Source organism: Ambystoma mexicanum, chromosome 8 (genome assembly GCF_040938575.1).
Source record: "Ambystoma mexicanum isolate Mex_15411 chromosome 8, UKY_AmexF1_1, whole genome shotgun sequence".
Lineage (NCBI taxonomy): Eukaryota > Metazoa > Chordata > Amphibia > Caudata > Ambystomatidae > Ambystoma > Ambystoma mexicanum.
Window position 1 is genome coordinate 530,118,310 of NC_090929.1, and position 13,734 is coordinate 530,132,043.

The following is a 13,734-nucleotide window of genomic DNA, read 5'->3' on the forward strand; positions in this document are numbered from 1 at the left end:
TTGGGGGCCGTAGCCTTTCCAGTTAATTAGGTAAAATAGTTTAGATTTGGAGATCTTGGAGTCCAGAATCCTTTTGACTTCAAACTCGAGTTCTCCATCAACTAGGATAGGTTTTGGAGATTTAGTTAGTCGGGTTTGAGGTTGCACGGGTTTTAATAGAGAGACGTGGAAGACCGGATGTATCTTCATGTGCGGGGGCAAGTCCAACTTGACCGCTACTGGGTTTACTATGGTAGTGATGGAATAGGGACCAAGGTATCTTGGGTTGAATGTGCGTGGCCCTTTTAGAGGTAGATATTTGGTGGATAACCAGACTTGATCCCCTACTTGATATTGAGGGGCTTCCTTCCGATGTTGATCTGCTCCTTTCTTGTATTGTTCTTTAGCCCTTTGGAGGTGAGAAACAGCTTCCTTAAAGGCTTGGGTGATTGTAGAATGCAGGTAGTCTACTGCTGGTGTTTCAAGATCTTGGAGGGGATCCAACTCCGAGGTTCGAGGGTGACTGCCGTACAAAAGAAAAAACGGGGTTTTCCCAGTTCCCGAATGGACAGAGTTATTGTAGGCATATTCGGCTATCCAAAGGATGTCTTTCCAAGTTTTTTCAGTTTGTTGCAGCATGCAGCGTAAATACTGTTCCAGAGTTTGATTGGTCCTCTCGGTTTGTCCGTCGGTCTGAGGGTGGTGACTGGTCGATAGTCTCACATCAATTTGAGCCGACCGACAGCAACTTCGCCAAAAATGAGAAATAAATTGACTACCTCGATCCGAAATTAGAACCGAAGGAAAACCTTGCAGTCGGACGATGTTTTCGAGAAATTCTCGGGCCAGAGTTGCTGCTGTTGGCAAGCCTTTGAGCGGAATGAAATGCGCCATCTTGGAGAATAAGTCCACGATTACTAGAATCGTATTGTATCCGGAGCATGGAGGTAGATCGGTGATGAAGTCCATAGAAAGCGTATGCCAAGGGCGAGGTGGGATGTCAATAGGGCGTAAGAGGCCTGCTGGTCTTTCCTTTTGACTCTTGTTTTGGGCGCATACTCCACAGGACATTATAAAGTCTCTGATATCTTTTTTCCAAGACGGCCACCAGAAGTAGCGCTTGATCTTTTCTGAGGTCTTGGCCATACCGGGATGTCCTTCCATTAAAGAATCGTGATAACAAGAGATTACTTTTTTCTGTAAATCTGTGCTGGGCAGGTATAATCGTTCTTGGAAATACAATAAGTTGTCCTTTACTGCAAAGTCCTTTCCATGCAAATGCCAATTCTGTATGTCTGCTGGAGTTACAAGTTGCCTGGCCTTATCCTTAACTTCCTCTATGGATTCTGTGGCGATTACACCCAGAATTCTTTGTTCGGGAATGATTGGTACAGGTTTAGGGTTGATCAAGTGTTCTTCCACTCCCATCCGAGAAAGGGCATCAGCTTTACCGTTCTTTATACCAGGTCGATAGGTAATTATGAAGTCAAACTCGGCAAAGAATAATGCCCAACGGAGTTGTCTAGAGGATTGGGCTTTTGCGGTTTTCAAATATTGCAGGTTTCGGTGATCCGTAATCACAGTAACGGTGTGTCGGGCCCCCAGCAGATAATGCAGCCAAGCCTTAAAGGCAGACTTGATAGCCAGAAGTTCCTTGTCAGTAATTGTGTAATTGATTTCAGGAGGCGAGAATTTGCGGGACTAAAATGCCACGGGATGCAACTGATTGGTTACCGGGTCCTTTTGTAATAGAACTGCCCCCATGGCAAGGCTTGAAGCATCAGTTTCCACGATGTAGGGGAGTTCGGGGCAAGGGTGTTTTAAGATTGGTGCAGAGATAAATTTAGTCTTCAAATCCTGGAAAGCTTGTTCCGCCTCGGTAGACCATTCAAAACGTTTGTTTTTCTTTAACAAGGCAGTGATGGGCTGGACTATTCGAGAGAATTCGGGGATAAACCTGCGGTAAAATTTAGCGAAGCCTAACATGCTTTGCACACCTTTTACGGAGGATGGTGATGGCCATTTGAGAACTGCATCGACCTTCTTTGAATCCATACGCACTCCGCCAGGTGATAATATGAATCCCAAGAATTCAACTTCAGTCACGTTGAAAACACATTTTTCCAACTTAGCGAAAAGTTTGTGTTGACGCAATCTTTCGAGGACCATTTTCACGTGTTTCCGATGTTCAGATTCCGATGAAGAATAAACGAGGATGTCGTCAATGTAAACAACAACACACACATCTATGAGCTCTCTGAGGACATCGTTCATAAAATATTGAAAGGCGGCCGGGGCATTGCAAAGTCCAAAGGGCATGACATAATATTCAAATAGCCCATACTTGGTGCGGAAGGCCGTCTTCCATTCATCGCCCTCTTTTACTCGTACCAAGTGGTAAGCTCCTCTAAGATCCAGCTTTGTATATATGCATGCTTTTCTGACTTGGTCCAGGAGTTCAGGGATCAAAGGTAACGGATATCTATTCTTAACGGTGATCTGGTTCAGGGAGCGATAATCTATACAAGTTCTAAGGTCTCCTTCCTTTTTTGGAACGAAGAACAAAGCTGAAGAAGCAGGGGACTTGGAAGGACGAATAAACCCATTTGCCAGGTATTGATCCAGGTATTGTCGAAGGTGAAGGTTCTCAGGCTCGGTGAGGGCATAAATTCTACTACAAGGAGGAGTAGATCCAGGTATCAGGTCTATCTGGCAGTCATAAGACCTATGAGGAGGTAGAGAGTTAGCCTGATCCTTCCGGAAAACATCTTGGTATTCTAGGTATTCGGGAGGTAACTGGGGAGTCTCTGAAGAAATTGCTGCCAGTGCAACACCAGGTGGAGGGTGACAAGTAGAGACACATTCTGAAAACTGGACTGTTCTTGCTCGCCAATCGATCAGAGGATTGTGTTTCTCGAACCAAGGTATTCCTAGAATAATCTGAAACTGAGGGGCCTTGATCACATCGAACACGATCTTCTCATGGTGTCCATCTTGACTTACTAGCTTCACCTCTTGAGTGGTATGCGTTACTGGCCCGGAGGCTATCTCCGTACCATCCACCGTAGTAATGACGTCCTTTACAGCCTTGGGACAAAGAGTTAGATTCATCCTCAAAACCATTTCATGATCCACATAATTGCCGATGGCACCGCTGTCGACGTAAGCTTCAATTGCATGTAATCGATCCGGATTATCAGGGCTAATGAGGACCATAGGTATCACGAAATGCGAGGTCACGGAACTGGTTTTCACGCTCGGCAAGAGGACCTCTATTCTTGTCGGGCGAGGTTGTTTCCCTGCTCAGAGTTTGTAACTTTGGTAACTGCAGCTCCTACTGCCTTCTTGGCAGGTATCACCGGACAGTCTCGAAGAAAGTGCCCTGAGTTTCCGCAATAGAGGCATAATTGGAACTGTTTTCTCCTTTCCCGCTCCTTTTGTGTTAGAGGACCTTTCAGACCCCCTATTTGCATGGGTTCCCCGGAGTCTACTCCTTTGGAAGGAGTTGGCGGTTTGGAAAATACTCGAGCATCAAACTTGGAACGATCGGCCTTCCTGTTCTGCAGTCTGTGATCTATTTGAACGACTAAGTCTATATAGTCCGAACAATCTTGTGGGGGATTCACTACTTGGGCTAACACATCTTTGAGCTCTCCACGTAGACCTCTATAAAACAGTGTAATCCTTTTGTCCACAGGCCATTGAGTTTCCACTATCAGTCTGTTGAAAGACGCAATATAAGCCAAAAGGTCTTGATTACCTTGTCGCAACGAAAGAAGCTCATTGTCCAAGGCCTGCCCCTGTGAATTTCTTGCGAACAGTTTTTCCATACTGAGCTGAAAAGCTTGAAAATCATGGAGGACCGGATCATCTTGATTTACTAGAGAGATCGACCAGTCTGCCGCATTGCCACTAAGGTACGAAAGCACGAAAGCTACTTTAGCTTGATCAGTTGGAAAGGCTGCTGGCCGGCATAAGAAATGCAACCGGCACTGATTGATAAATACTGCAAACCTCTTTGGGTCACCAGAAAATCATTCGGGCGGAGCCAGAGGTACATTCCCAGGTAGGTTGATCTGCACTGGATTCATAGAGGATGTAGAAGGAAGATTTCCCCCAGATGCGGGTAACGGGGTCTGTCCGGCTTGTGACTGTAGCAATTGTCTAGCGAGATCATCTGTTCGCTCCTTGGAAATAATCAGTTCCCTTCTTAGAGCGTTCGTTTCCTGACGGGCTGCATGCACTTCTGCCCTTAGTTCCCCAAGTAACTGGGCTAGCTGGTCGGTATCCGAGGTTTCCATAGCGCCTGGACGGGAGTTTTGTGGTAGGCTTTGCGTTCTGTAACGCTCACCTGATTCCCGTAGAGGCGCCGGTCTTGACTGGGCGTATACCGTATCTGCAAAGGTGATGTGTAACACACGGCTGGCTCTTTGGGCTGGACCTCTGTGCACTGTATGTCTGACTTGAAGGGTAAGATGTCTGCAGATAGAAAATATGGGATTAAGGAACTGGGCTATTGAATGTCTCTCTCTTCTTCCCTTTCTCTTCTCCTGTAGAACCCCAAAGGTTAACGCTCTCACCTTAGGTAAGTGAACGCCGTGCTCTCCATCTGCCTCGGGGCAGGGTGCTGTAACCAGTTTCTTCACTGGATAAGGGGAGCAGGTCTCTTGACTTCAGAGGACGGCTGTCCGTCGTTTACTGCACGAACGGTAAGGTACGAGTAATTCTAATGTCTTTAAAGTCTTCTGTAATGATACTTCTTGTTTTGCAGGGTTCCGGCGATGGCGGATGCCGGGCTGAAGTGAGTTGAAGATGAAGCCCGTGTGATGAATAGAAGCGCCTGGAAGCACGTAAGTAAGCGCTTGTTGCCTGCTTCACGATGCGCTCTAACTGTCTTTTTATTTTGCAGGTACAAGTTCGGAGCGGCTGCAGGGTGCCGGAATACCCACTGGGTTAGATGTGGAAAGGAGTAATGGCACGTGAGTATTAAAGTTCCCCAATGTCTTTAAACGCACCTTGTTTTGTCTTTCAGATGCGGGATGCAGCGCCGAAGGCCTCCGGAGCGTGCGAAGAGTTGGTAAGCTTTTGTCTTTCAGATGCCGGAATGCAGTGTGAAGACCTCCGGAGCGCACGAAGAGTAGGTAAGCCTTTGTCTTTCAGATGCCGGAATGCAGCGCGAGGCGTTGGTGACAGCCGATGGACCAGGTAAGTGAAGAGCTGTCACTGAAGACCGCAATGCTAACCTGTTCTTTCTTGTCTTTATAGGTGTTGCTGAAGACTGGATTCAGGATGGTAAGCCTTTTTCCTTAGGCCCAGGATCAGATGCAGAAGACACGATGAGCGTTCTGCTGCAGAGGATGCAGAATAACGCAAAGCAAGATTCATCCATCGGGTGTGGTTTAAATAGCCTCCTGTAGTGCTTAGGTGTCTCCTTCCACAGCCACGCCTAGGTAAGAAAAGAGTTCCTGCTTTCCAGAAGAGTTCCAGTGTTCTGAATCTATGGAGTGGCTCCTGCCCCACCCAACAGGAAAAGTAGTTCCAAACAGAAGAGGATCAGAGGCTCAACTGGCAGGCAAGTAAGCAGCATGGTCTGCTGCAGGTAAGTCCACCCAAGCATTATGAGCCCGGCGCTTCCAGCGCTGGGACTGGGCATATTTATGAGCCTGGTGCCACTGGCGCCAGGACTGGGTCCAAAAGGTCCCAATTGGGACTGGTTGGCACTCGGAACCTGGGTTATGGATCTGCTTCCAAGGGAGTTGGGAAAACCCTGACCTTTTGGAAGCAGAGATCATGACAGCATGCGAATCGCAGTGCCAGTGCGAAAATCGCAGCAAAACCCATGCACAGTGATTCATGGAAGTCCGTGCGCGAGGAAATTCCAGGATGTGTGCCAAAATACTGCGTGGCGCACGCTGGCGTACACGTCTTCAAACAGCATGCGCTAAGCGCACAGCGAAAGGGCACATATCATGGCGCACACAACAAAAGTAGGCGTAACACGGGGCGTGACACGCGTAATGGGGAACAACGCATGAAAATGAGGGCGTCACGGGGGAAGTACAGGAGGCAAGTGCGCGGAATGGCCACACGCTCGCCTACAACATGTATTCATGGAATCGAATAGGGCAAACCAGCGCACGGGCAAAGATGCGCACAGGCCGAAACACGTCCGCACACGAATGCAGGTGGTAGTGTCCCTGTGCATGAAAGAAATGTGCGCCAAAATGTGCGCTAACAAAAAGGACATATATACAGCCATGATGAATGTCCCATACTGTGGCCCTCTAGGACAAATGACGTGCAAAGGGGTACGCGACAAACACTGACACCCGCTGTGTGAAAAATAGCGTGTGCGTGTATTTCGGGGGTGCGCTGGAAGTTTCACACGCGATAGGCCTTGGGCAAGCGGGGTACGTGTATTTCAGGGCTTCGCATGAATTTTCACACGCGATTGGCCTTGGGCGAGTCGGGTAAGTGTAAATCTGGGGTGCGCGGGAAGTTTCACACGCGATTTTGCTGTCTGAGCGGGGAACGTGTATTTCGGGGGTGCGCAGGGAGTCCTACACATGAATTGGCAGTGTGGGTCCCCCCAGGTGTCCTCTCTACCCCCTCCATGACCCCTGCAGGCAGCCCACACCACAGGGGACTACCCTGCACCCCTGGTCATGTCCCGCAGGCAGCCCATCCACCATGGGCATGCCCCCAGCCAAGGCACATGTCACCTTGCAATATGATCAACAACTCATGGCCCCCGGCACCCCCACCCCCAGCAGTCAGGGGCCCCTGCCAGCAGGCCCCCACTCATGTCCCCCTGCACCCCCAGCCCCCAGCAGTCAGGGGCACCTGCCAGCAGGCCCCCACTCATGTCCCACTCATGTCCCCCTGCACCCCCACCCCCCAGCAGTCAGGGGCACCTGCCAGCAGGCCCCCACTCATGTCCCCTTGCACCCCCACCCCCCAGCAGTCAGGGGCACCTGCCAGCAGGCACCCACTCATGTCCCACTCATGTCCCCCTGCACCCCACCCCCCAGCAGTCAGGCGCACCTGCCAGAAGGCCCCCACTCATGTCCCCTTGCACCCCCACCCCCCAGCAGTCAGGGGCCCCTGTCAGCAGGCCCCCACTCATTTCCCACTCATGTCCCCCTGCACCCCCACCCCCCAGCAGTGCAGGGCACCTGCCAGCAGGCCCCCACTCATGTCCCCTTGCACCCCCACCCCCAGCAGTCAGGGGCCCCTGGCAGCAGGCCCCCACTCATGTCCCACTCATGTCCCCCAGCACCCCCACCCCCCAGCAGTCAGGGGCACCTGCCAACAGGCCCCCACTCATGTCCCACTCATGTCCCCCTGCACCCCCACCCCCCAGCAGTCAGGGGCACTTGCCAGCAGGCCCCCACTCATGTCCCACTCATGTCCCCCTGGACCCCCACCCACCAGCAGTGCAGGGCACCTGCCAGCAGGCCCCCACTCGTGTCCCCCAGCACCCCCACCCCCCAGCAGTGAGGGGCACCTGCCAGCAGGCCCCCATTCATGTCCCCTTGCACCCCCACCCCCCAGCAGTCAGGGGCACCTGCCAGCAGGCCCCCACTCATGTCCCACTCATGTCCCCCTGCACCCCCACCCCCCAGCAGTCAGGGGCACCTGCCAGCAGGTCCCCACTCATGTCCCAATGCACCCCCACCCCCCAGCAGTCAGGGGCCCTGGCAGCAGGCCCCCACTCATGTCCCCTTGCACCCCCACACCCCAGCAGTCAGGGGCTCCTGCCAGCAGGCCCCCGCTCATGCCCCACTCATGTCCCCCTGCACCCCCACCCCCCAGCAGTACAGGGCCCCTGGCAGCAGGCCCCCACTCATGTCCCACTCATGTCCCCTGCAAACCCACCCTCCCAGCAGTCAGGGGCACCTGCCAGCAGGCCCCCACTCATGCCCCACTGATGTCCCATTGCACCCCCACCCCTCAGCAGTCAGGGGCCCCTGGAAGCAGGCCCCCACTCATGTCCCCTTGTACCCCCCACACCCCAGCACTCAGGGGCACCTGCCAGCAGGCCCCCACTCATGTCCCACTCATGTCCCCCTGCACCCCCACCCCCCAGCAGTGCAGGGCCCCTGGCAGCAGGCTCCCACTCATGTCCCACTCATGTCCCCCTGCACCCCCACCCCCCAGCAGTCAGGGGCACCTGCCAGCAGGCCCCCAATCATGTTCCCTTGCACCCCCACCCCCCAGCAGTCAGGGGCCCCTGGCAGCAGGCCCCCACTCATGTCCCCTTGCACCCCCCCAGCAGACAGGGGCACCTGCCAGCAGGCCCCCACTCATGTCCCCTTGCACCCCCACCCCCCAGCAGTCAGGGGCCGCTGGCAGCAGGCCCCCACTCATGTCCCCTTGCACCCCCACCCCCCAGCAGTGCAAGGCCCTGGCAGCAGGCCCCCACTCATGTCCCACTCATGTCCCCCAGCAACCCCACCCCCCAGCAGTCAGGGGCACCTGCCAGCAGGCCCCCACTCCTGTCCCACTCATGTCCCCCTGCACCCCAACCCCCCAGTAGTGCAGGGCACCTGCCAGCAGGCCCCCACTCATGTCCCTTTGCACCCCCACCCCCCCAGCAGTCAGGGGCCTGCTGGCAGGCCCCCACGCATGTCCCCTTGCACCCCCAACCCCCAGCAGTCAGGGGCCCCTGGCAGCAGGACCCCACTCATGTCCTCTTGTACCACCACCCCCCAGCAGTCAGGGGCACCTGCCAGCAGGCCCCCACTCATATCCCACTCATGTCCCCCTGAACCCCCACCCTCCAGCAGTGCAGGGGCACCTGCCAGCAGGCCCCCACTCATGTCCCCTTGCACCCCCACACCCCAGCAGTGAAATGGTGATTCCATGACACAAACCAAAAGTCAACTATGTACATCAACACATGTCCGCCACACAAAGGCAGGCAGTAGTTTCCCTGCGCATTAATAAAATGTGCGCTATCAAAAAGAACGTATATACAGCTCTGATTAATTTCCCAAACTGTGGCCCTCTAGGACAAATGACGTGCAAAGGGGTTCGCGACAAACACGGACACCCGCTGTGTCAACAATAGCGTGTATTTCGTGGGTGCGCGGAAAGTTTCACACGGCCTGGGCGAGCGGGGTACATGTACTTCAGGGACTCGCGGGAAGTTGGGCTCGCGGGAAGTTGGGCTCGTGTGAAGTTTTACATGTGATTCGGCCTGTGCGAGCGGGGTACGTGTAAATCTGGGGTGGGCGGGGAAGTACAGGAGGCAAATGCGCGGAACGCCCACACGCACGCGCCAAAAAAGACGCGCTAATCCGGAAACACGTACGCCAGCAGGAAGCAGGCGTACGTGGACCCGTGCAGCATAAAAGTGCGCGGAAACAACAAGCAAGCTCAGACGCCAGGATGAACATATCGTTCCTAGCAGCAGTGGTCGTGGGATACCGCAGGAAGAGGAGGAGGATAGTCAGGCCCAGAATTTTCACACCCAGAACCAGCCTTTTGGCATGCCTGATGACCAGGTGTATGGGAGGTACAGGTTTCCACCTCACATAATACTCGACCTGGTCAGTGAGTGGGAGGATGACCTCACATCACCCACCCTCTGCTCCCAAGCACTCAGCCCCCTGGAGAAGGTCCTCAATGTACTGCACTTTTTGGCCACCAGATCATTTCAGCAGACAAGTGCCATAGTTGGGGGGGGGTGTCACAGGCAACACAGTCACGCTGCCTACACCAGGTCTTGGCCATCATGACTGCATGCCCATCAGTGCGCAGGCACATATACCTGCCCAAAACACCTGCAGAAAGGCAGGCTGTCGTCCAGGATTTCTACGGGGTGGCACAATTCCCCAAAGTCCTAGGTGCCATTGATTGCACCCATGTGGTAGCATGTCCCCCCAGGGCATCAAAGCACATCTATAGAAACCGCAAGCACTGGCATTCCATCAATGTGTAGGTAGTATGTGATGCCAAGAGAATCATCACCTCAGTATATGCCAACTATCCAGGGTCCACCCACGACAGTTTCATTTACAGAATGTCAACCCTAAACCGGGACCTAGAAGCTGGGCGGCATGGCGATACATGGCTGCTTGGTGAGTATAAATGCCACAGCACATGCAAGCATGCCAGATACTGAGTAATGTCACAACCCCACTAATGATACCCATCACCACCTCCCAAGGGGACAGTGCCTACCCTCTGAGCACCCACATGATGGCGCCAATTCGTAATCCTACCACGCCACCCGAGGTAAGATACAACACAGCCCATATTGCAACCCGGGGCATAGTGGAGCACACATTCGGAGTGCTCAAGTCACGCTTTCGCTCCCTTGACCGTTCTGGTGGGCAGCTGTTATGCGCTCCCCCAGTAGTGTGCAGGATCATAGTGGCAGCATGTGTCCTGCACGATGTTGCAACACGCCGGGCCTGCCGGTGGACATGGTGGAGCCCCCACATCCCCAACCACATGCACGCCCGCTGCGCATGGGAGGGGAAAGGGCACGGAGTGAGGCAGCCCGAACACAGCTGGTGGCTAATTACTTCACTTAGAATCACACCCCTGTGGAGTGCACACAGCCCTGTCACATACCAGCTGACAATCAGTGATGATGACATGAGGGACAGTCAATTGTCACAACCATACCATCCTGAGATTGGTCACCTGGAAGTGTCAAAATGTGTGCATCCCTACCTACAGAAACACCACCAATGCTGTGTCATCAAAAGACACATATGCTGCTAAATGCATGATCCCCTTGCAAAATACAACATGAGAACAGTGCCATGTCACCCAACCCCTCCCCAGCACCGCCACCCAACACACCATGGCATGTCATGCTATGTGAGAGCAAACAAAGCAATCCCAAAAACCTGACACAAGTGTCACAAAGTACAGTGTCCCTAATGGAAACTGGCCACACACAATATGCTCCTAGTAATGTTGAACTAACAACACACATGACCAAATACTTACCAACTAAACAATGCATCTAGACAAGTTCAAACATTTCTAAAACATGACAGTACTAAGTTAAAGTAGTCGTAGTCATACAACCTGAATATGCCACCACATCGCCCCCTTCAAACTGTAGTCTTGTAGCCTTCAAAACTGGTCTGTGTACTGCATACAACATGAACTCCATCTCCAAATTAGACGGCCTTTTGAAGACATGAGGAATAAACCTGCAAATTCAGAGGGATACATGGAAGCAAAAACATACATTAATACACCATGCAGTGTACAATACAACAACAATATACACAAGGAATGTCTACACAGTATTGACTACAGACTGCCCACACAGCTCATGGGAGCCCAACGTCACTGTGTACATCCCTGTCACTTGGTCACACCCTTTGCAAGCCCATGGAAACGGGAAGCAGGAGGGGTGTTTGTCTCATGAACCCAAGCATCTAACCCAAACTCAGGACAAGCCTGTATGTGCCCAGCCGGAATACAGTGGATGCCCACGGGAGCCACACAAGGAAACACACTGTGAAATTATTTTAAAAACAAATCTAAATCAAAATTCAAAATTCAAAATTCAAAATTCAAATATCAAAAATTAAAAATCAAAAATCAAATATGGCCATGTGGGGGCTTGGGGCGGGCACCCAGGAGGTCCGAGGACTGGGTGTGCATCAACAGCCACCTGTGTGGATGTTGGGAAAAAAAAACACCTCCATGGGCTCATGGCCTGCACGGCTATGCCAATGTGGGAGAACTGTTGCCGTCGCTCTCATGACCCTCTGCTGCTGCATCAGGAGGTGGAAGTGCTATGGGAGGCAGCCCACGCAAAGCCCTGGTATGGTCCACCATGGCAGCAAGCATGCGGGTGTGGAAGGTCTCGTTCTGGAGGATTATAGTACGGAGATCCCCATGCAACACCTGACGTGTTGCCCGGATCTCCTCAAGTTGCCCGCATCGCAGCTGAGAGCGTACTTGTGAGGTGCTCCAGCCGTTGTTCTGCCCTAAAATTAGCGGAAGTCTCAAGCTCAAGAAGAGTCTGCCCGAGGTTATTGAGTTCTTCACTCAAGGCTTCCCTGTGGGCCTGGGACTCTATTGAGATGGATTGGCGCAGAGTCTCAAGTGCCGCCCATCGGTCCCTGTTGGACGCCAACATGTCTTCCCTGTGTGATTGGCAAATGGAGTCTGTTGCTTGCTGTAGTTGCTCCATCCGCCTTTCAGGGGGGATAATGGAAGTGGCCACCCTCTCCATTGCCTGAGCCATCATTTCAACTGATGCTGACTGTTGGGTTGCCATAGCGTACATGGAGTTCTCCCATATGCTATTGCCTGGTGGCGTACGGCCACCGCGTCAGTGGGCACCACACCTGTTTGGGGCAAGGCGATGTGCACCTTGCTGTGCTGGCACCGCCTGAGGCTGCAGGACTGCATTCCCCCTCTGATCTGCTGGCCCAAGAACAGGATCAGATGCTGTGGATTGTGACCCTGCATCCGTAACCGCCAAAGGGCCTCTACCAACACTGACATCCCCATAGAGGGATCTACCCCTGGTGCAGGTGGGTTGTACAGAACAGAATCCCTGCCAGAAACACTTACCTGTGACGCATATAGGTCTCATCATCCCAATCAGCACCTAAATAGAGGTCTGGGGAGGTGCACCTAGAGACACTCCTGGAAAGTATGGTCTGCAGGAGGATTGGGTTCTCACCCACCACCACACCACATCCCCCGCTGGTGCCCGGTCGTGCCTGGGATTCCTCATGGGTCTGCACCATCTCCTCAACCTCAACAGCATCAAGTGCGTCATCCCCTGCAAAAACATGAAAGAGAAAAAATGGAAACAGGCATTAGCACCATAGCACACAAATAGGCCTGTCAAGCTACAGAACCAGTACATGACTCACACATGTCCCAAATGACTATAACCCTCCCATGCCTGCACTGTCACTGAGTAGTAAGGGGAGGCAAAAGGCAGACACTGATGACACCAATATGGGAGAGCAACACATTTGCTGCATGCTGGGTAGCACTGCATCACACATTGGCCTGTGAGTTGCATGTCCAATACACATACATGACACATGGCAGCACACAGATGGAATTTAGCATAGCCATGGTACATTTGACAAGTACAGCCATATGTCAGTGATTGAGTACTGTCAACCATCCATGTGAGGTGGACATGATGACATGAAAAATGCCGCATACTGGGACTAAGTACACATGTGCCACTCACTGCAACACATGCAAGGTACAAGAATACAGTAATAGTTGGCTGATCTATTTTTCGTCACATTGACATCGCAGGAAACATCTGTCATTTTCCACATGGAAACAGGCACTCATCTAAACGTTTGTGCTGGCCAATACTCCATCAGCCTGAATGGTCTCTTTGTGTACATAACCACGTAAAGCATTGCCCCAGTGTGGCCAGTAAACAATGACCAAAGCATATCACATATGTCACAATATGGTTGATAAATATCTAGCAAAAAAGGGGAGAGTGGAAAATATTATCCTGAAGGCACACTTACAAATTCTGACCAATCTAGTTGCAAGATGGCAGTACAAGGTCAACTGCACAATTGTGGACCTAATAGGATACTGTGGGCAGAAGGGATGCAGTCATAGCCAAATACAAGGCACATGATCCCATGTGAGGAAGGAAATGGGTGACCCATAACACTCTGGAGTACACACCCTCACCTGGCACTCAATCAGAACCCGTCACCCAAAATACATACACATGCACTACACACACACGCATGGGCACTCACCGGACAATGCTTCATA